At 44.4% G+C, this 20,644-nt stretch overlaps 1 protein-coding gene across 1 annotated transcript in view; it reads left to right on the forward strand.

Moving 5' to 3' along the window:
- The window catches only part of BAALC (BAALC binder of MAP3K1 and KLF4), a 130,347-nt gene that overhangs the window by 50,288 nt on the left and 59,415 nt on the right, over window positions 1-20,644 (forward strand). The gene's annotated exons all lie outside the window — the stretch shown is intronic.

Here is a 20,644-nt window from a genome sequence, read left to right on the forward strand (position 1 = left end):
TTAACCACTGCCCCACAAAACCCCTCCCCTACACACACCCTCCAAATCACATCAAATAGTGGGTGCGTTCAGTTAAATTTCACGAAAACAGTAGGACGGTCTTAAAGGGGCATTAAATACCAGGGTTGCATTACACACAGAGTGCAGAGCTGTCACTTATAAACACAGAAACCAGATTTCTGTGTTTACAAGTGATTGTGGTGAGCAGGCACCAAAGGGTCTGAGCCAGAGGTGGTGGAACTGACTTCCCACCAACTGAACTGAAGTTCCCCCTGAAAAAAGCCCTGGATGTATATTAAATGCACTTTTTATCTATCAAAAAGTGTTTTCCAGCGCTAAAACTTTCATCTGATTTCTAAATTGCTGTATTTGTAAATTCCAAAAGCCAATATAAAGCTATACTAGTGGCAAATAAGAACTTGTGGGTTTAACCATCTTAACAATCTTCTTTTTTTTTTGTACAATTCTTCTTTGAGGGGGCGTGCCAAGGGGTGTGTCCTATCCCTACATACTTTTGCTGATAGGTGTCCCTCATTCCCATCTCAAAAAGTTGGGAGGAATGTTGTCACATGAAAGAGTCTTGGCAATCTTCTTATAGCCTAGGCCATCTTTATGTAGAGCAGCCATTCTTTTTTTCAGATCCTCAGAGAGTTCTTTACTATGAGGTGCCATGTTGAACTTCCAGTGACCAGTATGAGAGAGTGAGAGCGATAACACCAAATTTAACACTCCTGCTCCCCATTCACACCTGAGACCTTGTAACACTAATGAGTCACATGACACTTGGGAGGGAAAATGGCTAATTGGGCCCAATTTGGACATTTTCCCTTAGGGGTGTACTCACTTTTGTTGCCAGCGGTTTAGACATTAATGGCTGTGTGTTGAGTTATTTTGAGGGGGCACCAAATTGACACTGTTATACAAGCTGTACACTCACTACTTTATATTGTAGCAAAGTGTCATTTCTTCAGTGTTGTCACATGAAAAGATATAATAAAATATTTACAAAAATGTGAGGGGTGTACTCACTTTTGTGAGGTACTGTAAGTACCTCTAATAAATAAATGTAATTTCTTTCTTTTCTAAATGAACACAGTGAACACACTCACTCACTGAGTTTAATCATAACTGAAGCATAGAAAACTGTGTTAAACAGTTTTAACAGAAGAATTGCCTTGTGGGGCCCTGGAGAAAACAAAGCATGTTTTTTGCCCCAGGAACACAACAAAAAAAATCATGCATCAACCGCAGCATTCACCTGTCTGCTCATTTATGCATGAATATTTTTTGCACACCCATGGGCCACAACTTATACCTGCTGTAATCTTTTTTTTTTCAGCGCACCTCAAGGCAGTGCATAAATCCAGCACATTACGTCTGTTTTTCTTTCTAAGAGACAGCAGGATGCTCTCTATAAGAAAAGGTGTGAATATCCGGCCTGCACAGTCATTTGCCGAAGGAGGAACTGGCATTCCCACAGCAGCATGTTATCAGCAGGCAAGCAGTTTCAGGCAGTGGTTTGGCCTGGTGCAATACATGTCTGGAAGAGAAAAAAATGTTTGGAACACTGTGGGGTTGATTTACTAAAACTAAAGAGTGCAAAATCTGGTGTAGCAGTGCATAGTAGCCAATCAGCTTCTATCTTCAGCTTGTTCAATTAAGCTTTGGCAACAAAAACTGGAAGCTGATTGGTTTCTATGCAGAGCTGCACCAGATATTGCACTCTCCACTTTTAGTAAATCAACCCCTGTGTGCCTTGTGCATTTCAAGGCATCATTTCTAGCTGTGAATGGCGTACACTTTAACCGCTTCCCGACCGCTGCACGACGATATATGTCGGCAGAATGGCACGGGTGGGCAAAAGGGCGTAGAGGTACGTCCCCTTTAAGAAGCGGTGCTGCGGGGGCGCGCGCCCGCCGCATTCTCCGTGACCATGACGGCGGATGCCTGCGATCGTGTCACGGAGAGGTAGAACGGGGAGAGGTAAAACGAGGAGGCATTTCTCCGTTCTGCCTTGTGACATGACAGAGATCACCGCTCCCTGTCGTCGGGAGCAGTGATCGCTGTCATGTGTATTGAAGCCCATCCCCCCCACAGTTAGAATCACTCCCTAGGACACACTTAAACCCTTCATCGTCCCCTAGTGGTTAACCCCTTCCCTGCCAGTGTCATTTATACAGTAATCAGTGCAGTTTTATAGCACTGATCGCTGTATAAATGACAATGGTCCCAAAATAGTGTCAAAAGTGTCCGATGTGTCCGCCATAATGTCGCAGTCACGATAAAAATTGCAGATCGCCACCATTACCAATTAAAAAAAATAATAATAAAAATGCCATAAATCTATCCCCTATTTTGTAGATGCTATAAATTTTGCGCAAACCAATCAATATAGGCTTATTGCGATTTTTTTTTACCAAAAATATGTAGAAGAATACATATCAGCCTAAACTGAGGAAAAAAATGTTTTTTTATATATATTTTTGGGAGATATTTATTATAGCAAAATGTAAAAATTATTGCTTTTTTTTCAAAATTTACGCTCTTTTTTTGTTTATAGCGCAAAAAATAAAAACCGCAGAGGTGATCAAATACCACCAAAATAAAGTTCTATTTGTGGGGAAAAAAGGACGTCAATTTTTTTTTGGTACAACGTCGCACGACCGCGCAATTGTCACTTAAAGCGACGCAGTGCCGAATCGCAAAAAAGTGCTCTGGTCAGGAAGGGGGCAAATCCTTCCGGAGCTGAAGCGGTTAAAAAAAAAATCACTTTAGTCATTTTAATTTATTATATCTGTGGAAACAGGGTCACTGCATGCACAAATATCAAATATACAATGTTCTTTGCATAATAACTTCAGAATCACAGAAGCAGCATCAGTCTGTATTAATTAAAATACATCTGTGGATGGCAGAAAGTAAATACAGTAAATGAAATTTCCCTTTCCAGACAAGGACAGGGCATGACACCAATAGCAAAGGAAATAAATTATAAATTGAGTTTTGGAGATTGCCAGATGATTGTTTGTCTCCGTGGCTGCAATACATAATCACCAAGGAGTGACTGCTCCCGACTCCATTCCTGCCCCAGACATGTCATTTGCTTTAGTTAGTTTTTACCAGCCCAGTGCTGGGCCTTGTATTTGAAAGTAGTTAAAAAAACAACGGTGCCTCCATTAGTTATAGTAACCAATCAGATATCTTATTTATTTATGAGCCCTACAATGAGAAAATGATGCCAATTAAGCAACTCGTTTTCTACAGGCAAATTTGTATTTGTTTTAACCCCCCTGGCTGTATTCCCGAGTCTGGCTCGGGGTGGAATTTCAGTACCAAGAGCGGTAACCACGAGCCAGACTCGGGATCGCATCGCAGCATCCAGGAAGAGGTTACTCACCTTGTCCCCTGGATCCTGCGATGTCTTGTCCTCCGCTCGATTCATCATGGAGCCGAGCTCTGTTCCCTGCGAGCTTTGCAACGCACAGGGAGGGAGAACTGCGCCAAATTCAAAAAGTGAAACACACACAATACATACAGTATAATGTAATCTTACAGATTACATTACTGTATGTAATTATTTCACATCCCTTTTGTCCCTAGTGGTTTCTCCAGTGCCCTGCATGCAGTTTTATATTATAAAACTGTTCTTTCTGCCTGGAAACTGGAGCTTGTCCATAGCAACCAAAACTGTCCCTTTACATCAAAAGTGATTTTAAAGCAGCTAGAAAACAGCGAAAATAAATTAGCATCACTCACAGAATTGAGCAATAGTGATTTGTGGGGAGATCCGTCATCAAATACTGAAAAGTAATGACAGCGACAATTCTGCAACTGAGCAAATTTCAGTGTTTTTGATTTGATTACATTATTGAATATTTTTTATTATTAATATATTATTATTATATTATTATTTGGTATAATTATTTATAGTTATTTATTATATTATAATTTATGATTTTGTGTTTCAAACTTTATCATACCCGAGATGTCTACTAGACTCTGATTTGGACAGATATAAGTGTGTTATTGCTAAGAATTACATGCCTACAATAAAAAACGCCAAATTTCCATGCAAAATAATTGTACCGCTTTCAGCACCTAAAATCCTACATAATCATACCGCCAGGGGGGTTAAGGTGTATATGTTATTTTTCCTGTTAAGTGCAAGGTGCTCTTGAATACACCCCTCCGCATTAGACATGTGGGATTAGTTTCGTATGAATCGAAAATTCGTACAAATTTCTGGAAATTCGTACATTCGTACCAATCCGAAATACGAATTTTTATGCATGTGAATTCTGTACGAAATACGAGCATTCGTAATTGTTACAAAAAGTTAACCAACCTAAAAGTTAAAAACCCAGGAAGTCAGCACAGCACAAGGATGGTGGGAGACCCTCATAATTGGCACAGCGGGTGTACACTCAGACCTGGGAACACAGCACAGGGATCGTGGGAAACCTATGGGAATTTCTATGCTTACGAATTTTATACGAAATACAAAATTTCCTTAACTAATTTCGGATCCAAATTAACAGAAACGTGACTGGTGTTTTGTTCAGCAATCAGAGGAAGTCAGCACAGCACAGGGATGGTGGGAACCCCTCATAATGGGCACAGCGGGTGTACACTCAGACCTGGGAACTCAGCACAGGGATCGTGGGAAACCTATGGGAATTTCTATGCTTACGAATTTTATACGAAATACGAAATTTCGTTAGCAAATTTCGGAATTTCAGATCCAAATTCCGTTACAACAGAAACGTGACTGGTGTTTTGTTCACCAATCAGAGGAAGTCAGCACAGCACAGGGATGGTGGGAACCCCTCATAATGATAAATTAATCATAACGAACTTTCGTTATTTTGTGAAAAGTTTACGAATCTAACGAAAATTCGTATTTTGTACGAACCCAAATTGAATTTTGGACTCGAATTACGAAATACGAATTCATTTTCGTACGAAACTAAACTAATTTATTGACGGCGCACATGTCTACTCCGCATCACTGATACTCACCTGTGCCATGCTCCCCCATCACTCTCCTCATAGGAGCCCTTTAAAATGTCTGCTGCTTATGGATATGGGGGAGCTTGTGCCCTTCTCCTTGTTTCCCAAAATGCAGTCTAAGGCCTGAGTGATCAATCGGCAAGCCCAAATACTGTTATGTGGGAGCAGTAGGGGAGCTTGGTGAAGGTGAGTCTCAATAGGTAAGTATTCAGGGCAAAGTGACAGATGTTTAACCACTTGCTTACTGGGCACCTAAACCCCCTTCCTGCCCACGCCAGTTTTCAGCTTTCAGCGCTGTCACTCTTTTGCCCCGTACACACGGTCGGAATTTCCGGCGGAAAATGTTTGATGGGAGCTTGTTGTCAGAAATTCCAACCGTGTGTATTCTCCTTCGGACATTTTCCGTTGGAATTTCCATCACACAAAATTTGAGATTTGGATCTCAAATTTTCCGACAACAAAATCCATTCTCGTAAATTCCGATCATGTGTACACAATTCCGACGCACAAAGTTCCACGCATGCTCAGAATCAAGCAGAAGAGCAGCACTGGCTATTGAACTTCATTTTTCTCGGCTCGTCATACGTGTTGTACGTCACCGCGTTCTTGACATTCAGAATTTCCGACATGATTTGTGTGACCGTGTTTATACAAGACAAGTTTGAGCCAACAACATGGATTTTGTTGTTGGAATGTGCGATCATGTGTACAGGGCATTTGAATGACAATTGTACAGTTATGCTACACTGTACCCAAATTACATTTTTATCATTTTTTTCGCACAAATAGAGCTTTCTTTTGGTGGTATTTACTCATTACTTAACAAACAAAAAAATACAGAAAATTAAAAAAAATTAGCAGTTTTCATAGTTTGTTATACAATTTTGCAAACATGTAATTTTTTCTCCTTCCTTGATGTGCACTGATAGGCTGCACTTATAGGCACTGATAAGGTGGCACAGATGGGCACTGATAGGTGGCCCTGACGAGGCGGCGCTGGTTGGCACTGATCAGAAGGCACCAATGAGGCTGCACTGATAGGTGGCACTGATGAGCACTGATAGGTGGCACTGATGGGCACTGGTAGGCACTGATCAGAAGGCACTGATGAGGCTGCACTGATAGGTGGCACTGATGAGCACTGATAGGTGGCACTGAAAGGCACTGATAGGTGGCACTGAAGGGCGCTGATAGGTGGCACTGATGGGCACTGGTAGGCACTGGTTTACACAAGTTGGTAATCAGCTTTTTTTTCTCCTTGCGCTGTCAGCGTGAGGAAAAAAAAGCAGATTATCGGCTTCTGTTTACATCACGTAATCAGCTGTCATTGGCTGACAGCTGATCACATGTTATGGGCCAGGATCGGCCCCTTACTCTGATCTGTGATTGGAGGCGTCTAATGGACTCGCTGATCACAGAGCATGTCGCCCGTGCCCCACATGGGGCGGGCATGCTTGAGAGGCTGTACATGGATGCCCTCCTGGCAATTAAGGCCCGCGCTGTAGCCATCTTTTGGCTATAGCGCAGGTGCAAAGAGGTTAAAGTTGAACTGCAGGCAAAAAGTGTAGAGGAGAGGCAATGACAACGGCTGTGGAGCCTTTGCGATGACTTTACCAATAGGCTTACTATGGTGCATCCGTTGTCGGCTGCCTACCTGCAGCCATTATCGCTGCCTCTCCTCTACAATGAAGCCAGTGCTGGAACCCAATCATGTGACCGGACCAGGGGCGGATTTAGAATAGGTAAGTATAGACATCTTTTCTTTCACATGGCAGATGGAATAGGCTTAAAATGGGGGTTGGAGTAAATGTAGTCTTACAATTTGACTGGAATTACTCTCTAAAATTACACTTGCAGGTCTTGTCCCTCCTCGACTTGTGACTGGTCAGTAAAATAAGAAGCAGCAGGCTGATGAGCTCATCATTCATGGCTACTTTGCTTTTTATTCCTATTTACATGCTCCCTATTGGCACATGAGCATGGGAGCAATCTACAGCTTTAGTTACGTTAATTATCTTTAATGACATTCAACCCACAATGTGCGGGCTGCTGGCTTGTAAAGAAATCTTCCAGGCTGTCCTGTCCTCTTCCTGCTGCTGAACTTATAGCTCTCTGGGGGCGTAAACAGCTTCAGGTTTCCAGGCTCAGCTGCACTAAAGTTGATCCAATGGGGACACACCCTAACCTCCCTCTCCTCCATTGAGAATTTTTATTTAACTGATTTTACTGCCTGTAACACCCTCTGTAAATAGGGGAGAGTCTGACCAGTCACAGGACTCTCTCAGCAGGAAGAGGACCGGCAGCCTGCAGTGAAGATTTCTACAGAATCCAGCAGCCTGCACATTATGGTACATACTACTTTACAGGTAAGTAATGTAACTAAAGCTGTATGGCAAAAAATGTTTTTTAAGCTAACTTACGCTTGAAACTATATACACTATATATATAACATTGGTAAGTGGCAAGTGGTTGTAGTGATCAGAATGCATAACTTTTCAAAATTAATGTAATCATAGTGGTTGGCGTTAAAAACTTGACACCAATTATAATGACCCTTTTCCTCACTATCCAAAAATGTATAAAAACTTAGCTTTTGATGTCCCCAGTCATCTACTGGCGCTGGCTGACCTTGTGAATCCTATTAGTTTGCAAATGATTTTGGCCCGCCCGGTGTAGAATGGAGATGTGATTATATATACTGCTCTCATGTGTGAGTAGGACTTTATTCCATTAAAGCAGGAGCGACATTGTGCTGTGACATTGCTCCCCTCCTCCACTGTTCTGCAAGCGACTGTGCTCAGATAAATATATACAATATTAGGAAATGGTTATGAATAAGATCTGCAAAGGAGAGAATGTCAAATAAGAGACATATGAGCTGCCTGCAGCACTAACCCTCCTAACTGTCTCTAAATTAATATTCAGGAGTGTGAATATAACCGCTTATAAAGGGAATTACGCAGATTGTGCTGTGAATGTGATGCAGCCAGAAAGCCTGACTTCTTCTTTTTCCTCTTGTGTTTCTGTTGGCATTATAAAGGCAGCATAGTTTATAAAGCACAGCACATATAGCTTTTACCCTTTATTAGTGCCGGTTAAATAATACACACAGGATATATATATATACAGTGGGGACGGAAAGTATTCAGACCCCCTTAAATTTTTCACTCTTTGTTATATTGCAGCCATTTGCTAAAATCATTTACGTTCATTTTTTTCCTCATTAATGTACACACAGCACCCCATATTGACAGAAAAACACAGAATTGTTGACATTTTTGCAGAGTTATTAAAAAAGAATAAACTGAAATATCACATGGTCCTAAGTATTCAGACCCTTTGCTGTGACACTCATATATTTAACTCAGGTGCTGTCCATTTCTTCTGATCATCCTTGAGATGGTTCTACACCTTCATTTGAGACCAGCTGTGTTTGATTATACTGATTGGACTTGATTAGAAAAGCCACACAGCTGTCTATATAAGACCTTACAGCTCACAGTGCATGTCAGAGCAAATGAGAATCATGAGGTCAAAGGAACTGCCTGAAGAGCTCAAAGACAGAATTGTGGCAAGGCACAGATCTGGCCAAGGTTACAAAAATATTTCTGCTGCACTTAAGGTTCCTAAAAGCACACTGGCCTCCATAATCCTTAAATGGAAGACGTTTGGGATGACCAGAACCCTTCCTAGAGCTGGCCGTCCGGCCAAACTGAGCTATCGGGGGAGAAGAGCCTTGGTGAGAGAGGTAAAGAAGGACCCAAAGATCACTGTGGCTGAGCTCCAGAGATGCAGTCGGGAGATGGGAGAAAGTTGTAGAAAGTCAACCATCACTGCAGCCCTCCACCAGTCGGGGCTTTATGGCAGAGTGGCCTGACGGAAGCCTCTCCTCAGTGCAAGACACATGAAAGCCCACATGGAGTTTGCTAAAAAAAACACCTGAAGGACTCCAAGATGGTGAGAAATTAGTTTCTTTGGTCTGATGGGACCAAGATAGAACTTGTTGGCCTTAATTCTAAGCAGTATGTGTGGAGAAAACCAGGCACTGCTCATCACCTGTCCAATACAGTCCCAACAGTGAAGTATGGTGGTGTCAGCATCATGCTTTGGGGGTGTTTTTCAGCTGCAGGGACAGGACGACTGGTTGCAATTGAGGGAAAGATGAATGCGGCCAAGTACAGGACGAAAACCTTCTCCAGAGTGCTCAGGACCTCAGACTGGGCTGAAGGTTTACCTTCCAACAAGACAATGACCCTAAAGCTAAAATAACGAAGGAGTGGCTTCACAACAACTCTGTGACTGTTCTTGAATGGCCCAGCCAGAGCCCTGATTTAAACCCAATTGAGCATCTCTGGAGAGACCTAAAAATGGCTGTCCACCAACGTTTACCATCCAAGCTGACAGAACTGGAGAGGATCTGCAAGGAGGAGGATCTGCAAGGAGGAATGGCAGAGGATCCCCAAATCCAGGTGTGAAAAACTTGTTACATCTTTCCCAAAAAGACTCATGGCTGTATTAGATCAAAAGGGTGCTTCTACTAAATACTGAGCAAAGGGTCTGAATACTTAGGACCATGTGATATCTCTTATTTTTTTCTTTTTTAATAAATCTGCAAAAATGTCAACAATTCTGTGTTTTTCTGTCAATATGGGGTGTTGGTGTACATTAATGAGGGAAAAAAAGAACTTAAATGATTTTAGCAAATGGCTGCAATATAACAAAGAGTGAAAAATTTAAGGGGGTCTAAATACTTTCCGTCCACACATTATATTACCAAAAGTATTGGTAATATAGTGCCTTTACACGCACATGAACTTTAATGGCATTCCAGTCTTAGTCCGTAGGATTCAATATTAAGTTGGCCCACCCGTTGCAGTTATAACAGCTTTAACTCTTCAGGGAAGACTGTCCACAAGGTTTTTAGAGTGTGTCTATGGGAATGTTTGACCATTCTTCCAGAAGCGCATTTGTGAGGTCAGGAACTGATGAGGCCGAGAAGGCCTGGCTCGCAGTCTTAGCTCTAATTCATCCCAAAGGTGTTCTATCGGGTTGAGGTCAGGACTCTGTGCAGGCCAGTCAAGTTCCTCCACCCCAAACACGCTCATCCATGTCTTTATGGACCTTGCTTTGTGCACTGGTCAAAATCAATTGGTGGAGGGGTGATTATGGTGTTAGGTTGTTTTTCAGGGATTGAGTTTGGCCCCTTAGTTCCAGTGAAGGGAACTCTCAAGGTGTCAGCATACCAAGACATTTTGGACAATTTCATGCTCCCAACTTTGTGGGAACAGTTTGGGGATGGCTCCTTCTTGTTCTAACATGACTGCGCACCAGTGCACAAAGCAATTGCCTGCTGGTCATCCACCCTGGAGGAGAAATTATCAAGCAAATGTATCTCATTGCTATTTGCACCACTCATCAGCAAGAAAAGTGGAACTAAGCATGTAGCTTGAATTTGACTACCTTGTTTCCACCTGATCTGCTTTTTCCACAACTTTGCCTGTTTGCTGTTAGCATCAACCTACATGTTGTAACAGTGCTGGGCTGCAGCTCCTATATGCTGAAATGCATATTGAGAGGCACCAGAATGGCTATTACGAGCATAAAAAACTTAGATTTTTGTTGTCTCTGAGTTTTGTCATTTCCGGACCGGGTTCTGGAGTGCAGAGATTTCTAAGAGCTTTGGGAGGGAAGAAGCCTCTAACCTTGTGTTCAGGTTTACCAAAAAAGAACAACAGTCTGTGTGTGTGCAGGTGTGCACACCCTTTATAGTCAAGGATCTGGTGATAGTGCTGGGCTGCACCCTGGAGACAGGAGGTAACCTGTCCAGGCCAGGGTGAGGGCCAATGCAGTAGGGAGCTGCGAGAGTGCATCACAAGGGTACGCAGTTTGTACATGAGCACAGTGGTGCAGTGTAACACTCTGAGGGAACAGCCAAAGCTGAGAGGTGGTCTGAGGGACCAGACAAAAGGGCCTAGGCCTGAGGCCTAAGCACAGTGCTGTGAACAGAAGCCAGGAGGCTTTGTCATTTTCATTTGTATGTGAAATGATAGTGGAAAGCAATCACATCACAATGTGCTTTCTCCATGAATACATGAGGACCCATTCAAATCTTTGCAGTTTTGCAGCATTGCACTGGAGGTGGGTTGGCATATTGGTGGTGGGAAGGAAGAGGAGAAAATGGACAAGGCTTCAAGGGGAATGTTTCATTCCTCCCAAACTCTGGGTGTTGTACATGTGTGAGGTAAGATTGTTGAGGACAGTATTGTTCTCAGCTACACTTAGGACTCTGGGTCCTCTGCTGCAGGCAATTGGTGGCTAATGTGGTCTTTTACGCTCAAATGCCTGAGCAAGGACCCCAAGATTATCATACAGAGCAATCACTTTTGTGTGACACCCCTATTATATCCCTGATACAAGGGAAAAAATAGCCAATCTATAGTCACCATCTCAGAGGAAGTCCAAAATGTGTCAGATCCCCTCTGATGATCAACATTCCTGCAATCCTCTGACCCCTGAAAGGAAGAGCAGTGGCAGTGAGAGCTGCCTTGGTTCCACTTTTAAGAGTTTTTTTAAACAACAGCTGCATGCAGAAACTCATAGGCAGTGCCTGTAATATATGATTGCTGACTACATTGGATCCAGGACTGATGCAGTCTCTCTCATAAGGGAGGACCAATTGGACTGTTAGGTGTCCAGCCTAGACCACTGGCCTGGGCTTGCATAGTATATGCTGGAGCATCTGGCTTACCCTGCAGCCAGTGTGATGTCTGAGAGAGCCTTCCTCATACATGAAGTTTTGTTACAGAGAGATTAATCCGCCTGTCCCCTAACAGTGCAGACCAGCTCATTTGAATGAAAATAAATCCGTCTTGGATTACCAATGACTGCAAAACCACTGTTAATGCTTTAGACTAAACTTAATAGTTATCTGATCCGGCCCCCCCACCCCCCCTTTTCCTCAAAAAGAAAGAAAAAGATTCCTGCCAGCATTACCTGCTCCTGCCAACACTCCTGGTCTATTCTGGTGATCCAGCATTGTAAAAGTGTCATACGATGTCTCCACACTGGACTTCAGCGACCAAATTTCCATTTTCTGCCAGGTAACTCTTGATTTGTCTTTCAAAGTTTGCGGCCTATTTCAGTGTATAGACACTCACAACGTGCCACACAACATTTCTGCAGCTGGACCTCAGCTGCCAATTTTCTAAAAGTTGCTGCAAATTGCATCCTGCATTGCACCTAAGGCTACATTCACACTATGGCATTCCGTTTTGTAGGTGGAATCGGCGCGATTAAGCCCGCGATTGAGAAACGCCGCAAATCGTGGCTCTTGTGCTTCTTTTGGGCGTCGGGTGTCCTGCGATTTTACCGCAATTCATCAAGAGACAATTGCAGCAAAATCCAGCTACGATTTGTTGCCATTCAAAATAGTGGGGACTGCAAGGGCGTCCCACGATTTGCAGCGTTTCTGAATCACGGCGATTCCGCCCGTAAAACGGAATGCCATGGTGGAAATAAAGACTCAAAGTTTGTGGCCTATTCCAGTGCCCTGACCCTCAAAAACATTTGTGGCTATTATCTCTCAGATAATGCATTCTTTTTAAGGATAAAACCTGCCTTATGTCTTCCTCCTTTATTGTGGCTTAAGGCATAATTTGCTAGTATGAATGGCATACTAGCACATTATGTGACACTTCCTGCAAACTAAGCTCTCAACGTCCCCGCTGGAGGCCTCATTCATCTTTTGCCCATCTTCCTTGGGGTTCCACAGACTCCAGCTCTGTGACTGGCTGGAGCCACGTGACATCACTCCCGTGCGTGTGCGCAGGAGCCGCCAGCCACGGCACAGGGCTCTGAAGAAACGGCACCAGTGGTTGTTCCTTCAGAGCGCATTCGCCGATGACGTAATCGACACAGTATACAGTAAATATCTCCTAAACGGTGCAAGTTTAGGAGATATTTATAGTACCTACTGTATAGGTAAGCCTTATTAAAGGCTTATCTATAGGTACAAACATTAGAGGGAAGTTAACTTCCTCTTTAACCAAGCACTTACATACTGCCTGGCTACCAAACAATATTTGTGGCTATTGTTTCTCAGGTAATACACTCTAATGTTTATTGTAAGATAAAACCTGCCCGGCCTCTCCTGATATTGTGGCCTAATCAAGTTGCTTACATACTTTCCAGAATGTGGAGTTTTGAAGTGTTAATGTGCACTCTGTTTAAGCCTAGGTTCACACTAGGTTCAGCTGAACTCGCACAATTTCATTCCTGCATGTCAGTCCCGATTTCAGGGATGATTTCAGAGACATCTGTGCAGGTTTCTGTACAAATGTCAATTGAAATCGCACCCCGAAATCGCCAAAGGTAGTACAGAAACTACTTTTGGAAATTGGTGTGGCGCCACAAATGCAGCGTTGCATCAATTAGGACAGTGCCAGGACTTAAAGTGGTACTGCAAAAAAAATAAGTTTACAAACTATAATATTAAACAAATGTGTTGCTAGACAATTTGTAGGAAGTTGAGAGCTTTAGCCTTTTTTTTTTTCTTAATGATTTTAGATCTCTTTTGGCTGCTACTTCCATCAGTCTGTTTAGGCCTATTACAGCTTGATAAAATATCAGGTGTTGCAATCAAAACTACCTAAAACATTTTGAAAGTTGAAATGAATCAGATTGGGCTGCTGCTGCTATATTCAGCCAAGCTAAATGTAAAAGTTAAAAAATGATTTACACATGAAAAATACCTTATGCTAGAATACACTGTTGCTGGCACTGTCTGTAGAAATTGTACAGTTCAAAAACACCACATACAGCTTAAAAGCCTCTCTCAAACTCAAAGTCACTATGAAAGGACCCTTTGCCACTGTATGGTATTTTTAATTTTTTTTTTTTTGCTTTGTTTAATATCCCCCATGGCAGTGCCCAGTAATATGCAGGGCCATACTGGGAATAAAAACCAGCCCTGGAAAAAATGTCATACCAGCCCCATAGCATTATTATACCAGCCCAACATCAAAACCATAATAACGTCATTATTTCCTTGTTCGTGAAAGGGAAAACCATGCATTTTAAAGCACTTTTGAAGAGTGTATTATATATATATATATATATATATATATATATATTTATATAAGACAGATATAAAAGCACATAGGGCTTTTTATATATAAAAGCAAATTCTAGTTAAAAGTGGTAAAATTGGTCCATCATCAAGGGGCAAACCAGGAACGTGGGGGGGGGGGGGGAGACTCTGGTTTCCAGAGACCACCTTCCACAGAAATAATGGGGGGGGGGGGTGTTACTGATATAAGGGGGAAACCTATATATCAGTGCCCCCTTATATTATTGTATTCACTCCCCCCTCAGACTTGCCTGGCGGCGCTGTCACTGTCCTCCTCTCAGGTACACAGTGCAGGGCTCAGTTAGACAGCTCCAGGTTGGTGACTCTGTTTTTATCGTATAGTCTCCTCTCCACAGTCCACACATTTTACTTCTCCCATGACCCCCATCCTGGTGGCACTCCCACTCTTGGCTCCTCTCCAGACTCCCCCTCAAAGACTGCAGACATGATATAAGACAAGAGATGAGTAGAGGTTGCGAACATGGTACAAGAGATGGTTAGAGACTGAGGACATGATACAAGAGATGGCTAGAAACTGAGCACATGACACAAGAGATGCCTAGAGACTGAGGACATGATACAAGAGATGGCTAGAGACTGAGGACATGATACATAAGATGGCTAGAGACTGAGGACATGATACAAGAGATGGTCAGAGGTTGCGGACATGATACAAGAGATGGTTAGAGGCTGCAAGCATGATACAGTAGATTTCAGTGGCTGCAGACATGATACAGTAGATGTCAGAGGCTGCGGGCATGGTACAGAAGATGGTTAGAGACTGAGGACATCATACTAAAGATGGTCAGAGACTGCAGACATAGTACAAGAGATGGCCAGAGACTGCAGACATGGTACAAGAGATGGCCAGAGACTGCAGACACGGTACAAGAGATCAATGCAGCCTCATCAGTGCCCATCATTTCAGCCGCACTGTGCCCATCATTTCAGCCGCATTGTGCCCATCAAATGCACCTTCATGGTGCCAATCAAATGCAGCTTTATGGTGTCCATCAATGCAGCCTCACTGTGCCCATCATTCAGCCTCACTATGCCCATAATTGCAGCCTCACTGTGCCCATAATTGCAGCCTTGCTGTGCCCATCAATGCAGCCTTGCTGTGCCCATCAATGCAGCCTCACTGTGCCCACCAATGCAGCCTCACCATGCCCACCAATGCAGACTCTGTGTGCCCACCATTGCAGCCTCTGTGTGCCAGCCATTGCAGCCTCTGTGTGCCCTCAATTGCAGCCTCGGTGTGCCCACCATTGCAGCCTCTGTGTGCCAGCCATTGCAGCCTCTGTGTGTCCGCAATTGCAGCCTCTGTGTGCCAGCCATTGCTGCCTCTGTGCCTACTGCCTACCAATTGCAGCCTCACCATTTTCTGGATCACACACAGCGGCCGATGTATGGCACGGATGGAGCTGGGTCTGTGTGTGTAAGGCGGCGCTGTAACAAGGTCCCGCCCCCCTAGACCAGCTTGTGTGAAAGGCGGAACACTGATTCAATCAGTTTTCCATCTAGAAGACTATCACACAAGCTGGTCTAGGGGGGCGGGACCTTGTTACAGCGCCGCCTTACACACACAGACCGAGCTCTGTGCCATACAAGAGGAGGAGCTGGAGGACAGAGGGAGGGAGGGGAGCACTGCAGCCTCCGCTCAAAGCTGCCCCAGGGCAGCTGACCTACCGGGATATTTCCCAGTATCCTGGTAGGCCAGTCCGGCCCTGGTAATATCTCTGTAGCTACTAGATTCATACAGGCAAATTTATGTATAACTCATGGTTAGTTTGTGAGTGTGAGATTGAGCCAGGGTGTACTGCGGGTCAGGCTGGATGACTCACAGATGCAGGCCTCTGGTACCTCTCCCTGGATCTGGATGCTTGGAGAAACTTCTAGAAGTTAGTGGGCGGAGGCAAAGAGGACTGATCTGCATACTTGAGGGAACTTGGCCAACCCCCCCCCCCCAGGCAGAATGCCTTGGCAGGGTGGCTAAGCCAGCCCTTAAATATGGTGGAGCCATGCCAGCAGGGGATTTGGGTGAAGGATGCAGTGCTGAGGAGACTGCTGGTGGCCTAGGAGGGGAACCTGTGTCTGAGTGAGGGCGGCTCACCCCCAGGGATTCACAAGGGGAGAGATTGCCACATGGAGCAAGCCTTTTAGGAGAACAGCCTTGTGCTTAAACTTTCCTATCTCTTGCCCTGGGAGATCTTTGGAGCAGCCAGGTGGGCTAGTGGACAAGCAGCCAGGTAGGCTGGTAGTTCCTGCAGGCAGTAGAGCTGGGAGCAGTTTCTACGGTGGAGTTGGAGATACTCCTGTATGCAGCTTACAACACAATGTTCTACTTTCTAGAGGGACTAGGAGTTTCTATTCCTTAAGGGGCTTTTGCATTTTTTGATCATCAGAGACTGTCAGCGTCTAGAAGGGAGGACACTTCAGGATCCTGTACATAGGGAGGAAATTGTCCCTGTTTATTGTTGCATTCAAGCTGGGCATCCCAAGCTTAAAGACCGTTCCTTGTGTCTGGATGAGAGAGAAATGCCCGGAGTCAGAAAAGAAAGAGAATGAATGCAGGGCCAGTATGACAGGGTTAAAAAGGGGTTTGGCATGGGGAAGGTGTTTCTGGGCAGTTTAGCATTATTAAAATAGCACTTACATGATTGGTGGAGTGGGCGGTAACAAGTGGGGCTACAGAAAGGGGAGATCTGTAGGAAGATCTCAGGTCTTCAGTTAGAGAAGAGCATGCTTGAGACTCCAGCCCTTACTGTGTTCAGTGTTTTGGGTCTGGGGTTGGACCGCAATCTGGCGGCATTGTCGCGGCAGCAGGCAGGGTACAAGGTCCATATATGGGTTTGATTATGGAAAATATGTAGATTTGTAGGGACCAGTCCTCAGTGCGGCTCCCATTATTATGGTTGGGACCCATCCTCGGTACGGCTCCCATTATTATGGTTGGGACTCATCCTTGGTACGGCTCCCATTATTATGGTTGGTGGTATCTGCGAGTAGTTGTTTGTCTACGAGTCGGTGTTTGTTGCGGCTGGAGGCCTAAACATTTACTGTGTTTACGCAGGTACTAGAAGTAAATGCCCATAAGGACCTTGTGACTCCTATTTGTCAGAATGTTCTGGATGTTCACACAGTATGTTGCATATGTTTATAGTTTCATGTGCTTATATGTTGATATGTTATTTTTAATGTTAATGAAAGGCTGCTACAGCCACTAAACTCTATCTTGGGTTTCATGTCTTTTTCTTAAGGAAAGGTTAGTGGTGGAGCGGTGGTCCAGCTGTCAGGAGAACAAAGCATCTTTTATACCCTAGTCATGGGAAGTGCTTGTCATCTGGCTGTGCAGGAGTGGGGAAACCAGTTATCAGCAGCGGGGGTAGTGCTACATGTCTCTTTTGACAATGACCTGCCTATTATGCAACGTACACACGGGCGGACTTTCCGACCGGACTGGTCCGACGGACTTTTGACAAACTTCCGAAGGACTTTTTTTACGAACGGACTTGCCTACACACGACCAGACTACGGACGGACTTGCCTACACACGACCGGACTTTCCGGCGGACTATGTCCGCCGGTCTCCCCCACGGACTTTCTGAATGAACGGACTTGCCCACACATGAACAAGTCCGTTCATTTTGAACATGACCTGGGTACGACGGGACTAGAAAAGGAAGTTAATCTCGCCGCTTTTATCGGCGAGATTGACACCTTGCGAGCCCCGTCGCGGGTCAACATCACCCGATGACCACGCCCTCTTATGGTGTCACAGTCCCAACATGCTCCGGGACATGACACCATAAGGGGGCGGGGTCACCGCCTATATAAGTCATTATAAGGGCTCACACAGCATTACAGCAGGAAAGAGCGTTGTGTCAACATCGGAAGAAGAGGGGAAGAAGATGACGCAGAAGTCCTGGCCACCGCTAGCAAAAGAGCGGCAGAAGATAGAGAAGGAGCCGGCAGAAGAACCGGACACCGAGAGAAGAGGCCGAACACCGGGAGAAGAGGCCGGAGAGCGGGAGAAGAACAGGACACCGGGAGAAGAGGCCGTAGAGAGCGGCAAAGTCGCATAGGGTGGGGGGCCGGGATCTGGGGGCCCACTTATTTGGCAGATTCCGATAAGCCCCCCAACAACCAATGGCCAGGGTTGTCAGGAAGAGGCCCTTGTCCTCATCAACATGGGGACAAGGTGCTTTGGGGTGGGGCGGTGCTCGTCTCCACCCCCTTTCCTGACCGGCCGGGCTGCGTGCTCAGATAGGGGTCTGGTATGGACTTTGGGGGGACCCCATGACGTTTTTTCGGCGTAAGGGGTTCCCCTTAAAATCCATACCAGACCTAAGGGACATCATTGCCTCCCCCTCGCGCTCGCCGCAATAGGAAAATTTGTTTTTCCTATTGCAGCGAGCATGAGATGTAGTACCCTGCCCTTGTGTCGTATCTGGTCCGTCGGACCAGCATATGGACGAACGGGCTTTCCGTTAGGAACTGAGTCCAGCGGAGTTACGACGTGAAGATTTGAAGCAGGTTTCAAATCTATAGTCCGTCGGATTTCCGACCAAAACGGTCTGTCAGAAGTCTGATGCAGCCCACACATGGCCGGATTTGGTGTGTGTACACGGCATTAGTCTTGAAAATGACCATAATTTAGTTTCAAGATTCATCCCCTTTGAACTTTAATGAGGTTTGATTAAGTTGGCGTTTAGTGGATTTCAAGCAGAATTCGACAACCCCCCCTCCGTAAATCGAAACCGGACAGATTTGCTCATTCTTACTTAAAACGTGTTGTGCCTTTTAATACGTCTTCTTGCTGTGTTATACACATTGCTAGGCTCAGTATGGTTTAGTAATTGTAGCATCACGGGGCTGTCATGTACTTATCACATTTTAGCACATGTCCTTTTAAGTGTTGCTACTTTCATGTACTCTGTCGGCACAAGACTTTGTGAAGCCGCGTTCTCAGATTTTAAGCAATGGTTTTCATGTTGAGACTTTATATGAAACATTATTTGCACTTGATTTCTCTTGCCTGATTTCTACTTATTTTCCTTCTAGCAGAATGTTACATCTTTTCCCTTCTTATTTCACACATTTGTATTTTTATTAAAGCAGTCTGAATAGCAATGATGATGTGCAAAGTGCAGCAATGAATACCAATATATTTATCATTCTGTCACTTAAAGAGTACCTGAATGGAAAGATCAGAAATAACACCCCCGCCCCCCCCCCAAAAAAGTAGCTGATTTTAATGGGTCTTTAATCCAGTCATATTATTTTATCGGTCCTCTTCCGATCCTGTTCTCCTTAGAGCATGTTATACAGCACAGTGCTTGTGGTGTGTCATTTGGCCCCCTGTAACACCTAAAAAAACTGGCTGATTCTGCCTGGCTATACCCTCCCCTCTGCAAACTGCTCTACTGTGTCCTCTCCCCCCTCCCCTCTCTGCCTGTCTGCCCTCATAACTGCAGCGAAATCATCTTATCCCCTCTGCATTATAATAACAAGTGTCCCTGCTCCTGTGTAATGTGAAAAATCTTCCGATTTGTACCTATGTGAGCTCCGCTCCGGGCGCTCAGCTTGACGCGCGGCTCACTCTCTCTCCTCTCCTCCTTGGCTGACGTCAGCGGGACTGCTCGGCCCCGCACACTGCAGCTGTGGGCCAGAGAGAGAAGATAGCTGACAAGTCAGCTGAGCGCCCGGAGCGGAGTAGTTTGCATATTTTTTTTCCTATGTTCAGGGCTAAAATATAACATTTTAATACATTTGAAATACATTTGAAATATTTTATATGAATATTTTATATATTATTTTTCATATACAGTCAGCAAGTGGAGTTCCTAGTTCCTTTACATGTGTTTTCTTGTTACATATTACCTTTTGTTGAAAAATCCTGATATCTTACAGAATTTGGTAGCTCAAACTGGAACTTACACACAAGGTAATGAGTTTTTTCTATTCAGTTACAAGGGAGGATTCAGCTTCTGCTGTGCTGTCCATTTAGAAAGTCATAGTTATGTGATAAACCAACACAAAGTGGCACATAATTGTGAAGTGGAAGGAAAATGATAAATGGTTTTCAATATTTTTTACAAATAAATATGTGAAAAGTGTGGCGTGCATTTGTATTCAGCCCCCTGAGTCAATACTTTCTAGAACCTTACAAAGTTACAAAGTTACAAAGCCATCCACAACTCTGCCCCCAGCTACATCACTAGCCTAGTCTCAAAATACCAACCTAATCGCCCTCTTCGTTCCTCCCAAGACCTTCTGCTCTCTAGCTCCCTCGTCACCTCCTCCCATATCCGGATCCAGGACTTCCCCCGAGCCTCGCCCATCCTCTGGAATTCCCTACCCCAATCTGTCAGACTGTCTCCAATTGTATTGTAATTATACTGTCTGCCCTAATGTTGTAAAGCGCTGCGTAAACTTGGGCGCTATATAAATCCTTTATAATAATAATTATAATAATAGAACTTCACTGCAATTACAGCTGCAAGT

Source organism: Aquarana catesbeiana, linkage group LG05 (genome assembly GCF_042186555.1).
Source record: "Aquarana catesbeiana isolate 2022-GZ linkage group LG05, ASM4218655v1, whole genome shotgun sequence".
Classification (NCBI taxonomy): domain Eukaryota; kingdom Metazoa; phylum Chordata; class Amphibia; order Anura; family Ranidae; genus Aquarana; species Aquarana catesbeiana.